This window comes from Heptranchias perlo, chromosome 26, assembly GCF_035084215.1.
Source record: "Heptranchias perlo isolate sHepPer1 chromosome 26, sHepPer1.hap1, whole genome shotgun sequence".
Classification (NCBI taxonomy): domain Eukaryota; kingdom Metazoa; phylum Chordata; class Chondrichthyes; order Hexanchiformes; family Hexanchidae; genus Heptranchias; species Heptranchias perlo.
This window is the reverse complement of record NC_090350.1, coordinates 19,045,201-19,059,935: the sequence shown is the minus strand read 5'-3', so window position 1 is coordinate 19,059,935 and position 14,735 is coordinate 19,045,201.

The following is a 14,735-nucleotide window of genomic DNA, read 5'->3' as shown; positions in this document are numbered from 1 at the left end:
GATAGTGGACTAGAAACGGCCAATCAGGTTCAAGCACTTTCCAGACAAAGGATTGCTTCTTCTGGAGGAGGGCGAGGGTTGAGGTCTGTCAAATACTCGACTTTTGGAGAAATGGAGACTCTTGGGCCTTTGGAGTTAAAATATAGGAACATTCAAAGACGAGAAAAGACCATTTAAACCACCTAAACTCCCTCCACTCCCCTATTATAGAGTCCAGTTTGATTTTGAAGGTCACTTTTTCTCCCGACATTGGCTGGCAAATTAGTCATCATTTATTATCCTTGAATAATCACCTATATTTTTAATATACATACAATACTAGTACATGTTACATCATACTGAATAAATGAAGAGTTTATGGCAACCCAGAACCTTTCATGAGACGAAAGTAGCCCTTGAATCCCTAGCCAATTCAGTACTAGGTTGAGTCACCTCATAAAATTTTCTGTCTGTTGGAAGGCCTTTTAATGTATCTGTGTTTAAATGTACTTTTCACTCATTTAAATTTATGTTCTCTGGCTTACATTAAAAGTTTGGGCTAGATTTTGCTGTAGCAGGACATCTAATGGCCTCTGCCGTTAGTTAGACTTGTCCCTGCACCCTTCAGCTCAAAAAATGTTCACAAAGTTGCTGAAAGTGTGAGCTGATAAGGACACAACGAGGAAGACAGGGCATCTGGGACCTGAGTGAACAAGATGTGGAGATGCTGGGACCTGAGTGAACAAGGCAACTAACAGGGTATCTCCTTAACCAATTAGATTTAAGGATTGGGACGTAAACAGCAGAAGGACTGAGAAGGAGGTTGAATTAAAGGGGGTGAATTCAGTGTCAAATCAGATACAGAAAGAGAAATAAGGAGAGGGAAAGAAAGATTGGATTAAGAGAGAGAAAAAAGAGACAGAAAGGAAAAATAACAAAAAACATTTTAAAATTTGAAGTAATTAATTTTTTTAATTTCCTAAAACAATTCACAACCTGAAGGAATGAGACTCCACACTTCTAATAATTAATTTTCCGTGCCAGAGAGGTTGATTGGCAGTCAGTAACACTTATCATGTTGTTAAAAGGGTACCTACTGTAATTACTAGCTCGAAATATCTGGTGGGTTTATTTTGTATCTATCGCACATGTGTACCTGCTCCTCGCCTGTAGTTGCTGTATCATTTAAGTATAAATAACGGTAAGCGCCATTAGCCTCACCATTATTTTGACAGCAAAATCTGGCCCAATATATTCTGGAGTCCCCTATAATATTTTATATACCTCATTGATTTTCTCCCTTAACCACCATCTTCCTTGTCTGAACAGTTTGAGTTTATCTAATCTTTCCTCAAAGCTGATCTCCTTTATACTTGGGATCACTCTAATGCACCTTCAACAAAGCATTTTTTTATATATGTGCTAAGGACCAAAACTAAATATAGTATTCTAAGTGGAGCCTCGCCACCAGTGCTTTGTAAAACATTAGTGTTAGTTCTGGAGACCGACTATATCTTGGCATTCTATTAATTTTTTTAAAAATTGCCTCGCAACATTTTGTCTGCCATCATTCTCAGCTCCTTAAACCCCCTGTATAAATCCCACTCACTGTATATTTGATTATGTAAATTTTTCATTGTGCAAAGCTTCATATTTATCAATGTTAAATTTCATTTGTCTCCCCAATTAGAAAGCCAATCTAAATCCTTTCGCAAGTCTTTTGCGGCCACCTCTGCCTTTACTGCTTTCCCTATTTTAGTACTGTTAGTCAAACTGACGTTTTAATTTAGTTCTGATAACTGAGTCATCCAAGGGTCCAACTATTCACCCCTGAGTCACACCTAGAATGTTGTATGTGCGTGTGTGAGCAGGGAGTCAATGTCGCTGTTGGCAGATATATAGAGCCTTTTACACTGCTCATTAATTCATAATTGCCAAAATCTGAGCTATAGTATTGGATTATGGCCAGTGAAATTGGATGGGATTTTGTTGCCAGAATCTAGTGCTGTTGTTCTGACCCCTCTGTCAATTTATACCTTTCTGCACATAACACTGTTTGTAATTAACGTTAAGAGAATCCAAGGGCAATGTGGCTAAGCAAAAAACTGTTCCTTCATTCATCCATTGAAAGGAAAAAATTTGCAGGGCTACGGGGAAAGGGCGGGGGAGTGGGACTAGCTGGATTGCTCTTGCATAGAGCTGGTGCGGACTCGATGGGCCGAATGGCCTCTTTCCATGCTGTAACCTTTCTGTAGTTCTATGATTCTATGATTTTTTGAGTAATACACTCCATTGGACTCTTTCAAACATACTCTGTTACAATAAAAAAAAATTAAGGTTAGTGGTGGGACTCCACAGGAATGGCCTGTTGCCATGATAACACACTGGCTTTGTGAGGCATGTGTAGCAGTGCCTCATCCGCCAAAAAAGTCACCAGCTGCCACTTCTTGCTTCTGAACCCGGGAATGACATGGAGGCCGGCGGACAGGAGCGGGAATTGGGTGGAAGTAAGTGCATCGGGGATGTCGGCGGGTGAGTGGGGTTCGGGGGGCAGGGAGGGGAGAAGCCTGGGGCAGGAAAGATCCAAGGTTTCCTTACGCACAGAGAAGCACTCCTGCTCTTCCTGGACCACAGGGAAACAATAAAAAAATTAAATTTACTGACCTTCTGAGCCCTCCACTGGGCCGGCACCAGACACCGAACACAGAACTGCACGTTAAAAGCGCTTTGGGATCCAAATGATGTAATTCAATCACGACTATTGCTTTTTAATGAGGCTCTCGCCTGCCTGGGGCAAGGGCCTCCAATGCTGCCTAAACGCGCCTGTTAAAATGGCAAGAGTGTGCCACGAACAAGTTGAGTACCACACAGCTGATATTTTAATCCCCTGGACACCGGCTCGGGTTCAGAGTGTTAAAATCAAGCCTCAGGTGTCTAACAGCACGCTTCATACAATGAAGGTTAGCGATCCTTCACACTTATTCTGCTTGAAATGACTCAGTTCGTTCCAGCTCAGTACTGGTGGTTGCGAGGATAGTCTGGTGAGAATTGACAAAATGGTGATAAAATCCCATGTCTAGGGTCAGTCAGGTCTAAAAAAGGTGGGAGAAGACAGGTCTTGGCCTTAGCTGGGAATTAAGGTATAGCAAGTCAGTTTTCCCAGCAAGTAGCTGACATTTGCAATAGCGTAGTGTGTTTTTATTGTTTTATGTTGTTACAGGAAGTGTTATGGCTTTTGTTCGGTCACATATATTCTGCAAAATCAAACAGCTTCTTAATTTGTCAATGACCTCGTATCATCAGACTGTTCATCAGTTACACCCGATCGAAAGATTGGAAAAGATGTGGGGCTGCATGCGAGCTTATCTTATCCAGTCGTACATCAAGAGGGGCACATTGTTACATCCACTGGGTTATATTATATAAGTAGATATTGGGCAGTGTGAGTCAACTCCAGAACATAAGGCATGTGGGATCTGCTTACCGCAGTGACTGATGCGACTGAACCCGGGAAGGTATCTATGGCAGACCCAAAATTTTGTAACACTTGGGGCTCGATATTAGGAGGGAGGTGGGTTGGCAGCGGGGGGGTTGACTGGAGACGTGGTAATGCGCCCAGTGAATCGGGGTGCTCCAAACGCAATCACAGTCTAATTGAAGGCACTTACCTTGGCTTCCGGGTTTCCCATTCTAGACCTGCGCAGCGGGTGCACTGCGCACCCGCATCACAGGCTGTCAGCAGGAGGAGCCCTATTTAAAGAGGCAGTCCTCCAATGCTCCTCCTGCAGCAAAGAACCAATTTAGGATCATGGAGCAGGCCAGAGGCAAGACTGCTGCAAGGTTCTCTGACTCCTCACTCCAGGTGCTGCTCGATGGGGTGAGGAGGAGGAGGGAAATTTTTATCCCATCGGATGGGAGGAAGTGTCCTCCCTCCATCACCAAGAAGGCCTGGCTGGAGGTGGCCGAGGAGGTCACCAGCAGCGGCAATGTGTCCAGAACCTGGGTGCAGTGCAGGAAGAGATTTAATGACCTAACCAGGTCAGCCAAAGCGAGTATACTTACGCATTCTCGCACACTCCGTCTTCCACATCACCTCCACCACCACACAACTCCTTCTGCACTGCCACCACAACGCTCTCGCATCACTCCTCACATCCACTCAACCATTATCCTCACCTTGCCTGCACGTACTCACCGACCCAGTTCCCATTCGAGCACTACCATGCAACCCAATCCTCATACAATCTCACGGCTATGTCTCACACGCACCCTCCCATGCATCTCCCTCACGTTCACCCCCACCCACACCAATGCATGCAGCGGGTCACCATGCAACCATCACTCAATCACGCCTCTTTGTTTTGCCTAGATAGGAGAAGAGATGCCAGAATGCCCGGGAGAGGGCAAGGACCGGAGAGGGCCCGCCACACCAGGTGGCCTTAACAGATGCGGAGCAGCAGGCACTCAAAATATGCCGGACGCTGGAGTGCCTGTCCATGGCGGACACCGAGACTGGGAGTGCACAAGTGGCTGGTGACAGAAATCTAACACTCAGCACTCATGATAGCGAATGATCTTAGCATCACTTGGCATCTGCAGCACCTCAACATCTGTCCACATGCTTAATATTGCTTTCTGTTCTCTTCCAGGGCCATCTGCGAGCGCCTTGACTGCGGAGGGCTATTCCTCAGAGGACCTGCCGGCCTCTGAGGGTGCATCATCACATCTGAGCCAGCCATCCACCAGTGCAGATACACACACCTCGGTGGGTCCCCACCCTCACTTAGTTGGGCTTGCACATGGTGAGTCACCACGCACATGTGAGCACGAGCAGACCCTGGTGGCAGGGGCAGCTGTGGAGAATCCGTGTCGGTGGGAGCACTCTTCTCCAGGCTCTGCTCAGCTGGATCCAGATGCTGAACACTGGGGGCCAGCCATGAAAAGGGGAGTCATCGAGGAGCAGCAGCACATTGCCGAGGTGCTGGAACAGTTGCCACGCACACTCTCCACAATCGCGCAGAGGATGGAGGAGTCCAACTCCTGCACGAGTGGAATACTGTCACAGGGATGTGAAGGCATCTCTGAGATAGTGTCGCGGGTAGGTGCGGGAATGTCTGCGATGGAGGAAAGGTTAGCCTCCATCGAGCATCAAGCACGGCTCAACAATGAGTCCATTCAGGCCTTGACAACGGCCGTTCGGATTCAGGGTGAGCAACATTCTGCCGCCTTAAACAGGCTGACAGATACCTTACAACTGGCCTTCCAAGGCTTCACACAAGTCCTTCAAACTGTCGTCCAGCAGGGTGGAAGGAATGATGTGGGCCTGGGCCAGGAGAGGGATGATGGTGAAAGGGGACATGGAAGTGGGGACGCCACTCAAAGCGTCTCACCCGTTGCCCCCCTCTCAACCAGTACCCTCAATGCTGCCCCCAATCCAGGTGGCCGAGTCTGCCCCTGCATAGGTGCAGGTGGAGCAGTCTTTGGAGGGGCACCGAAACCCAGAGGGCATCCGCGCTAAGCATCTCATCGGTCAGGGCATGGACAAGAGCAACCTGCTACTACCTCTGCTGAAGGCACAGGGGTAGCACCACGTAGGGGTTCCCGTAAACATAAGGCGAAGGTTTTGTGAGCTCAAAGGGGATACACAAGGGTGTAAGACAAAATGTAATGATGTTGATTTATTTTCCTTTGTTTTGCAAAAAATCATAAAAAATTGTTATCACTACTGCCACGTCTTTGAAAATCTTGTCTGGTTTGTGTAATAATGCCCTTTCCTGAGGATCACCATGAAGACCCATACCTGATGCCACCTATTGTGTCACTATAGAGTGGGTGTAGGTGTATTTGTAGGTGTATTTGCAGGGCTCTTTTGTGCAGACGACTGAGAGACGCCGGCGATGTCCCCGGTGGCACACTGAAAGGATGCGGAGGAGAAGTTGTTGATGGCAGTGGTGACTTTGACAGCGACAGGTAAGCCGGGAGCAGCTCGGCATGAAGGAGGCTGCAGATGTGTACGACTACATGTCGAGTGACTCTGAGCCTCCGTGTGCACTCCTCCTCAGAGAGGTCCAGGAAGCTGAGCCTTGGTCTGTAGATCCTGTGGCGAGGGTAGTGCCTTCTGCGACGCATCTCTCTCTGCGGTTGCCTCCCTCCTGCTGTGCAGATGGATGTGTCACTGCACTGTGTTGTGGAGCTCCACGTGTCAGAGGTGGATGGCGTGGCCGGCGAGGCTGGTGATGCTGTTCGTCCTCTGAGGAGGTCATGACTGCCGCTATGGCGGCCCCCATCCAGAAGATGTAAGTTTGAGGGGGTCTGCAAGGTAGGTAAATGTGTCTGCACACTGGGGTTGAGGTTGCAAGTTTGTGAATTTTATTGTTAGGAGGAGGGTGGTGGAGGCCAAACTTTGTCCAAAGTGATAGAGTGGCCTCCTGCAATGAGTGAGGGTCTCCCCCCCCCCATCTGTCAAATGGACCTTTGCAGCTGCCACAGGCTGGTGGCTGCAACACGTCCATTTCAACTGGGAGTGTTTCCCCCAGTAGGGGAAACACTCTCAGTTTAGTTGAAAATCCCACCCCTCCTAAAATATCCTACAAATCAGGTCTGCTAACGACCTGAACTATCACATTAATTGCCTTGTGGGATCCCGTCGGCTTTAATTGCTGGCGGGAGTCCCGCATGCGGGGGCTACGCGTGCATCTAAGCACGTCACTGGGGAACCCGGAAGTGAGCGGGTTGGAGCCGGGCTCCGGATCCGCCCCGGGAATCCCAGATTTTCGGAGGCCCCCCCCCCAGCCACGAACCCACCTGCTCGGACGTCCAAAAATCGAGCCTTTGGTTTCTGATTCTCGTATGATCGCTATACCCCAGCACATACAAGCAGCACTCTGTTCCGGTGTTGTGGCATGAAAATCACAGGTTTCTGTGTGTATTATATTGAGATGGCACAGCTCTGCATCCATCTCTCTGCTGACCCAGACCTTGAGAAGACAGATCCCCATGATTAGTGCCATGTAGGTGCACCAGTGGCTGAAGAAATGGTGAGTGGCATCTTGATGGGTGTGGCTAACTGAGCTATGGCTGTTGATCACCTTCTTTCATGCACTGCCACTGAAGGTATGACATATTGTGATTGGGTGCTTCTGAGGTAACGTCTAACACTACAGTTAGTCAGATATTCACATCTCTTTGTGGTACCATCCGGATCTGCTGTCCCAGCTTCCTTTGGGAAGACATTCTTCTATCTGCACTAATCATCAGCCACAGTGAGGTATGTTCAGCTCTTTGTGCAGATGGGGATGTGTGGGTATCATTGGGTGGGCACAGTGCACCTCTCGTGCAGCTTGACCTGCCTGGCATCTCTCGGTAGATCTTCCTCTTCTTCCAAACACGTCAGATAGAGAGGCTGTCATTGTGAAACCCACTGGTGCCAGTAATGGTGATGGGGCAGAAAAACTATATAGAATAATTGATCTAAAGGCTCATGACAACCCAAATATCAAGAGGTCTCCCTTTCTGTTTGGCTATTACTTAAAAGGTACCATGTTCAGAAGCAATGTTTGGCAAACCATTTTTGTTTTCATACACACAAGGCAATGACATAAATCACATCAAAATCAATCATTATGTTTGGTTTTGGTGTCATAGTCCAAGGTGCAAAGGTGACTTAAGAAAGGGCAGGTAAGAAATTAATCTTAAAGAAACGTAGAAAAACAAACGTGGCAATTTGTGTGGTTAATTCCAAAATATAGGCATACTTTTGCATTCATTATTGCCTAAATAAGCACAACGTGTAAGGCAATTGTGGAAGGCACTGACTGTGACACTGAAAAAGTCTTGCACTCAGATTATTCCATTCGTGGCTAAAGGAGGAGGTGGGAAGCAGCAGTGAGGACATGGAGGGAGGAAAGAAAGGACAAAAAAAATTAAAACGACAAGCCCAAATAAATCATGTACAGAGATGCATCCGGACATTTTAATTCCTTCTTCTGTCATTTAAATTTTGTTAAATTGTTACTTTACATCCTTTGAAAGATTTTAATTTTCATTTGTATTGTTAATTATCACAGAAAAGAAATAATCAAAGGCATTTCATAATCAGTTTAAAAAGGATCATGTTCTTACATCCTGAGAGGCATAATGAGAGTCCCTGCTTTTTCAGCATTTGCAGTAACCCAGTTTACAGCACCCCTACTGCATTGTGGGATTCCTTGGGTGATTAGTTCTATGTCAGCTTGGATGCCTGGCTTCACTGTGTGTGGGTTCAAACAACAGGGTAAGCATCAAGCATGTGTGCTACAATCTTTCAGGATCAGATGTTAAAACTAAATGCACTATAATGCTTCATGTGTGTTTTCTTTCACTGTTGGCAGCTGCAATGATATACATTTTTTTTAAAACATCTTAACCTTAATGAAGTCAGAAAGGAGGCCTTTCTTGACATGTTCATGTCAAGGGCTGCAGGGACTGAGAATTAGTAGGTTGTACTAAAAGAAAAATTGGCAGTCAAGATGGTTTAAAAAGATAGAGGAAAAAAATAAATGGTATGCAATTTTCAAATAGTGGTGAATGATCTTAAATTGCACTCTGGTCTCACACCGTTCAGAGATGGACTGTAGGCCTCCTAAAAGGGACATGGCATGTTTGTATTATAAATAATGGATGATTAATTGAAAGCTCTGGGGGATGAAAAGGAACAGAAAAGAAATCTGTAAAAGGTTGCCTCAATGTTTAAATGTTATAAAGCAAGATATCTGCACACACACTGATGCGTATCAGTCACCCCTGATTACCATGTTTTATTCTTTAGACTTGCTGGTCAGAAGCATCCTGGCAGTGTGCATTTTGTGTAGATTCTCTGATGTGATATTTATAATATAGAGAGAGCCTTGGCTGTGTTGCCTTTTGTGATTAATTAGAATCATCAAATTTTACAGCACAGAAGAAGGCTATTCAGTCCATCACTCCTGTACATGCATTCTGAAGAGCTATTCACAGTCACAATCTCCTGCCCTTTCTCCATATACTTTAAAAATGTTCTTTTTCAAATATTTTTCCACCCCTTTTAAAAGCTGTTATGGATTCTTCTTCCATCACCGTTCTAGGTAAGGTATTCCAAGTCCGTAACAAGCCTGTATGCAAAATAAATTCTCCTAACTTCTCCCTTTGTTCTTTTTGTGGTGATCTTAAATTTATACCCTCTAGTTACTGAATGGGAAAAGTTCTCTCCTATATACCTTAGCAAAACCCTTCATAATTTTGAAGATCTATGTCAGATCTCCTCTTACCCTTCTTTGCTCTAATGAGAAGAGCGCCAGTTTTTCTAGACTCTCCTCATAACTAAAGCCTTTCAATACTGCTATCATCTTAGTGACTCTCTTCTATACCTTCTCCATGGCCATGGGCAGTCAACAATGCACACAATATTCTAGCTGTGGAATAACAAAATGATTTATATAGTTTTAGCGTTAACTCTATTGTCAACTCAATGTGCAAATGTTGGCCATTTGAGCAAGGTAAGGGAGGTCTGCTAATGGCTGTGGAACCATATCCCATCAAGAATGGAGAAAAACAAACTGGGATTTAAAAAGGCTAATGATTTTTTTTTTAACCTTCAAAAAAAATTCTACAGACAAGACTGGAGTTCTGAATTCTGTGAACTGTTTGTCGCAGATCTTTTTTTCGATGAGACAGAGGGAGCGAGAATGATGTAAATAGAGAGAGAGGCAGAGAGGCAGTTTCCTTCCTGACTAATTTGCTTTAAGCAAAACAAGTTGAATTTTGAAGGAAACAGATAGGAAGGGAAAGAGTAGGAGGGAAACTTGTTGACATTGTGCCCCTGAGGGGCCTCTTAAGCATCCACCTTTGAGGGGAGCAAGTGGGAGTAATGAAGAGTTAGGGTCGAGGTGAGTGACAGCAGAGCTGGGGAGAAGGGAGGATACAGGAATTGAATTGGTAGCTCATAGGGAAAGATGTAGGGGTAGTGATGGGACTGTGTGAGTGGTAGGAAAAGGGAAGAGGTAATGGGAAGAGATAGGGGATGAGCAGTGGTAGGGGGAAATACGGATAACTAGGGAAGGGATGCAAAGAAAGATGCCAGGGGCCACATTTTCCCTATAGCCCCCACCTCAAATGCAGCCTACAGCTGTTGCTGGTGCCTTTCTCTGTCACATCACCACCACCACCACCTACCCAAAGCGAAAGAAGAAAAGCAGAGGATTTTTGTATAATTCACTGACTAAAATTACTCCATGGGGCCCCTTTGGGGAAGCATTTAGGAATACAAAGTATTTCTCAAATGAAAAATAACTCAGAACACATTATGCTATATTATGTTTTAAATACCATTAACATATTGCCCATATGTGTGCAGAATACGAAACAATGTTTCAATTTGAGTTCTAGATGTTCCTCACATACATAGTATTTCACTGCCATATAAGAAGCTAATTTGATTCAGCTACCAAGAGTTTCATGCACCACTTCCACATACCATCCTTTTGTGATAAACATTTAAGCTAGAAACTAGAATGATGCATTTTCTTCAAATACAAATCTAATTGATGGTAAATAGATATTATCGGACAATAGATAAATGCCAGAAACTGAATAGGAGGCAGTATGCCTCCAGGATGATAAGATAAGATCGATCAGCTACCTGGTAGGTCTTCATTCTTCAAATGATGTGCATCTCTCACATTATTGTAGGACTACAGCCTAGCTGGATAGGTTCTGGGGAAACAATGTGCTGAGCACACATGTGAAAATACTGTCATACATTGCCTCCAACTTCTACATTGTATTCAGCTTCAAGGCATGTGACATTGTGCCCCTGGACAAAATACTTGGATAATCTACAGTTGGGTAACCATGATGAATTTTTTTCTGCTTTAGGAATTGGTTTAGACCCCTGAGGTTTAGTACAGGGCAGAGTTCCCCCTGTGGCTGTATGTTCATAGGGATACAGCCTTGAAGCATCCCCTGAAAAACTCTCTGATGTAGCTTACATTAAGATCTGGAGGATGAATTCCTCGGGGATCCTTGGAGTGAGTGCATTGATTCTTTGGGTGATTCTTGTGTTCAATGCTTCTGTGAATTTAGAGCTTCAGTCTAATAAATGGACTCCTCATAAAATCACAAGATAAATATGGATGAGGAAAGCCATTCAGCTCATCTGAGCTTATCCATCCATCCTACAATCTCCTTATTGTAGTATCCAATTTTTCTTAAATAATTCCAGGATTATTGTTTCCACTACTCTACCTGGAAGTCCATTCTACATGTTGATAACTCTTAGCATGAAGAAGAATTTCTCTGATATTACACTTAAAATTTCCCTTTTACCAGTTTGAACCTTTGTCTCTTTGTTATATTCTCATAGTTTGGTTTGAATTAATTTTCCAGATCCACCTTTTCCTTATTATTTTCTTTCTCATAAGATCACCTCCAGGTCACTTTTTTGCAGGACTGAAAAGCCCAATGTCTCCTCATACCTCAGTCCTCTTACATTAGAGATCAGCCACGTGGCTCTGCCCTGAATTTCCTCCAAGGCTTGAATGTCAGCCTTGTGTCTTGGTGACCAGAACTTGACAAAGTACTCAAGGTGTGGTCTGATCAGAGCATTGTACAATTTGAGCATGATGTCCTCTAATTTGTATTCGACTGCTTTGGCTCTATAGTTCAACATACTGCTTGCTTCGTTGATTGCTTAGTCAATTTGTCAGTATCTTCCTCATCCTCCTTCTCTCCCATATTGCCTTTAGGTCGTTGCGGGCATCCAAATACAGGCTCATGGGTCTCTGTTGGTTGTAGGTGTCCATTATCCTCTACTATGGACGGAAGCATAGCTTTTACTGATTCCACTGAATCACTAACATTCAGGAATTTGAATTCGCCATGCAGTTACTCTGTAGTTCTTTAGAATATTGTCCATAAAATCTTCTGTTTCCTCAAATCCAGTGAAAATAGCGCGCTCGTTGAATTTGTTTTGTTTTCTGTGGACAGACACATCTGGGCAATTTTCCTCATTGTCGGGTAGATGCCAGTGTTGTAGCTGTACTGAAACAGTTTGGCTAAGGGCACGGCTAGCTCTGGAGCACAGGTCTTGATGTCACGTGGAATTAATCGAATTGGCTGGACTGGCATCTGTGAAGGTGGGGACCTCTGGAGGAGGCCGAAAAGGATCAACCACTCAATACTTCAACCTTGTCTTTTGCACTCACATGCTGGGCTCCACCATCGCTGAGGATGGGGATGTTCACAGAGCTTCCTCTTCCTGTTAGTTGCATAATTGTCCACCCCCATTTGTGACTGGATGTAGCAGGACAGCAGAGCTTTGACCTGATCTCTCCGTCTTTCTTAGTAGCTTTCACTCAGGCTTTTGAGAGGATGAGTCCTCTGAGTAACATCATTAGTAAAGGTACTGAAATACACAAAAGACAATTTTGTAGCTAAGTTTAATCATGTCACTGTGACTTCTGTACATTTTAAAGTTATAAAAGTTGTTTCCTTAGAAATTTTGCTACTGTGGAAAAAATGACAGCCAAAATGATTTTGAAAATTTTGAGCAATTTGATTGGTTTAGTGTCTGTTTTTTAATTGGTAGATTTCATCACTGCTCTTGGTAATAAATTCTGGTTTGTTTCAGTTGAAAGGATTGTGATTTCTATTGGGTGATTTGATTGGTTAGTTTCTGCTCTTCATGGTGAAATTTTATCACTGCTCATAGTTGCAGAGTTTTGATTTGTTGTTTTAGGAATATAATAGAGTGATTCCAATAAAAGTGTGACAGAAATTTACAAATAGACAGTGGGATGGTCACTGAAGTGTGATGAAGAAAACGTGATGTATTGTATTGTTTCTATAATATATAGTGGATCTCCCATGACACTGCTCACGATAGGTTGTAAGACATTATACCATGTAATACAGAATGTATTGTGTGCTGATAAGGCGAAGCTGTGTCCCTTTAAAGCTACAGAGCCTAACTGCTGTTAAATAAATACTGGGTGAGGTCAGAATTTAATTGCTCTTGAAGTTCTGGTCATAGCCTTGGCTTTCTCTCTCACTTTTTTTTAAATGTGACTTGAAAAGTCACTCAGAAATTAGGCACAATCTGCCTTCTATGCCAAATGGATACCTTTTTTTCTTTTTAAAAAAAAGCGTGAGATAGAAATTTGTCTCACAGCCAGGAATTTCCACCCGACTGTCGCTTATCTTGAGGTCTGCGTTGTTATATATTGTGGGTGGATGCTGACAACTTTTATGACGCTATGAGGTGTCTACCTCAGATGGGATGGGGGAAGGGATTTCAGTGCAGTATCTTGTTGCAGCTTTAGTGGGCCTGCAGTCCAGGCCTAACAGAGTAAATAAATTTTCAAATGCTGCCACTTTCGTAGTAGGCTGGCTTTTGGGAAACTGGGCTTTTAAATGTTAAATCCCCCCCACCCCCACCCCCACCCCCACCCCCACCAAGGCATTTAACATCACTGGATGCTAGTGCAGAGGTGTCCCTTGCACCCACTTTTGCTCGGTCACAAATGATAGGAAATGCACCATGTGACTTCTGACAGAATTTCTAATGGGCGGAATAATGGGTGGGGACCCGACTTTAAAAGGATGCTACCCCAAATTCTGCCCCTGCCCTGAGAATTTCAGGGCTCCCATTTTTAAAATATAGATGAAAGATAATAATAGATAGATACATACCTGTTTTAAATTTACTTTTCACTAATTCAAATTTATGTCCTTTGATCCTATTGGCTTCACTTACCTTGAAGTAATGTTCTGGTTGATCATTTCTATATCATTTAATACGATGTATGACTAAGATTCCTCCTTAGTTTTCTTTTCTCCAAATTTAGAGTATATTCTTCTCCAATCTTTCCCTTTACACTTGGCATCATTCTTGCTGCAGTTCTATGTGCCCTTTCAAACCCATACCTATCTCTTTTGAAGCTGGATAACTCCAAACACAATACATTAAAAGCCTCAAAATAACCTCCATAGATTTATACTGCCCTGCTTTGGCTATGCATTCCAACTTTTCCACACTGTCTTTGCACTGAAATTGTTGAATTTACTGTTACTCCCAGGTTCCTTTCAAACTCTTCACTATATACATACCATGTTCATTTTTTCTATTAATGTACAATACTTTACATTTGTCAGTATTACATTTATTTTACCGTTTGTCCAATTGTGTAAATTATCTAAATCCTTGAGCAAATCATTAACCACATCCTCTTATTTTAGTATCATCTGTATGTTTAATAAGCCAGTAACTGAGTTCTGCATTCAGGCCTTTTATGTAGAAAAGAAACAACAGATGGTGTTCTGGTGTGTGTGTCTGACACCACACCTCTCATGAGTACATTCCATTTCCTATTTTTTATCCAACTTCTTATCCAATCCCATGTTCTATCCTGGGTTCACATGGTTTTTAATTTTATTGGAAGTCCCTCATGTGGGCCTTGCCAAAAACTTTCTGAAAGACCAAATAAACCATAAGATAAAGAGCTCCACTCTCTGCTTTATTTGTAATGCCCCAAATGAAGGTAAGGAGGTTTGTCAAACAGGACTTTCTCTCTCTCTTTAAATCCATGCTGACTGTTTCTTAAATTATTGTTATGTAGGTGCACCTGCATGACTTAGAATATAATATATTATTCACTACTGATGTTCGGCTTTAATATGAGATTTTTTTTAGCCTCTTTTTGTTTATTTACTATGTCAAAGTTTATTTTCCATTTTATCTTACT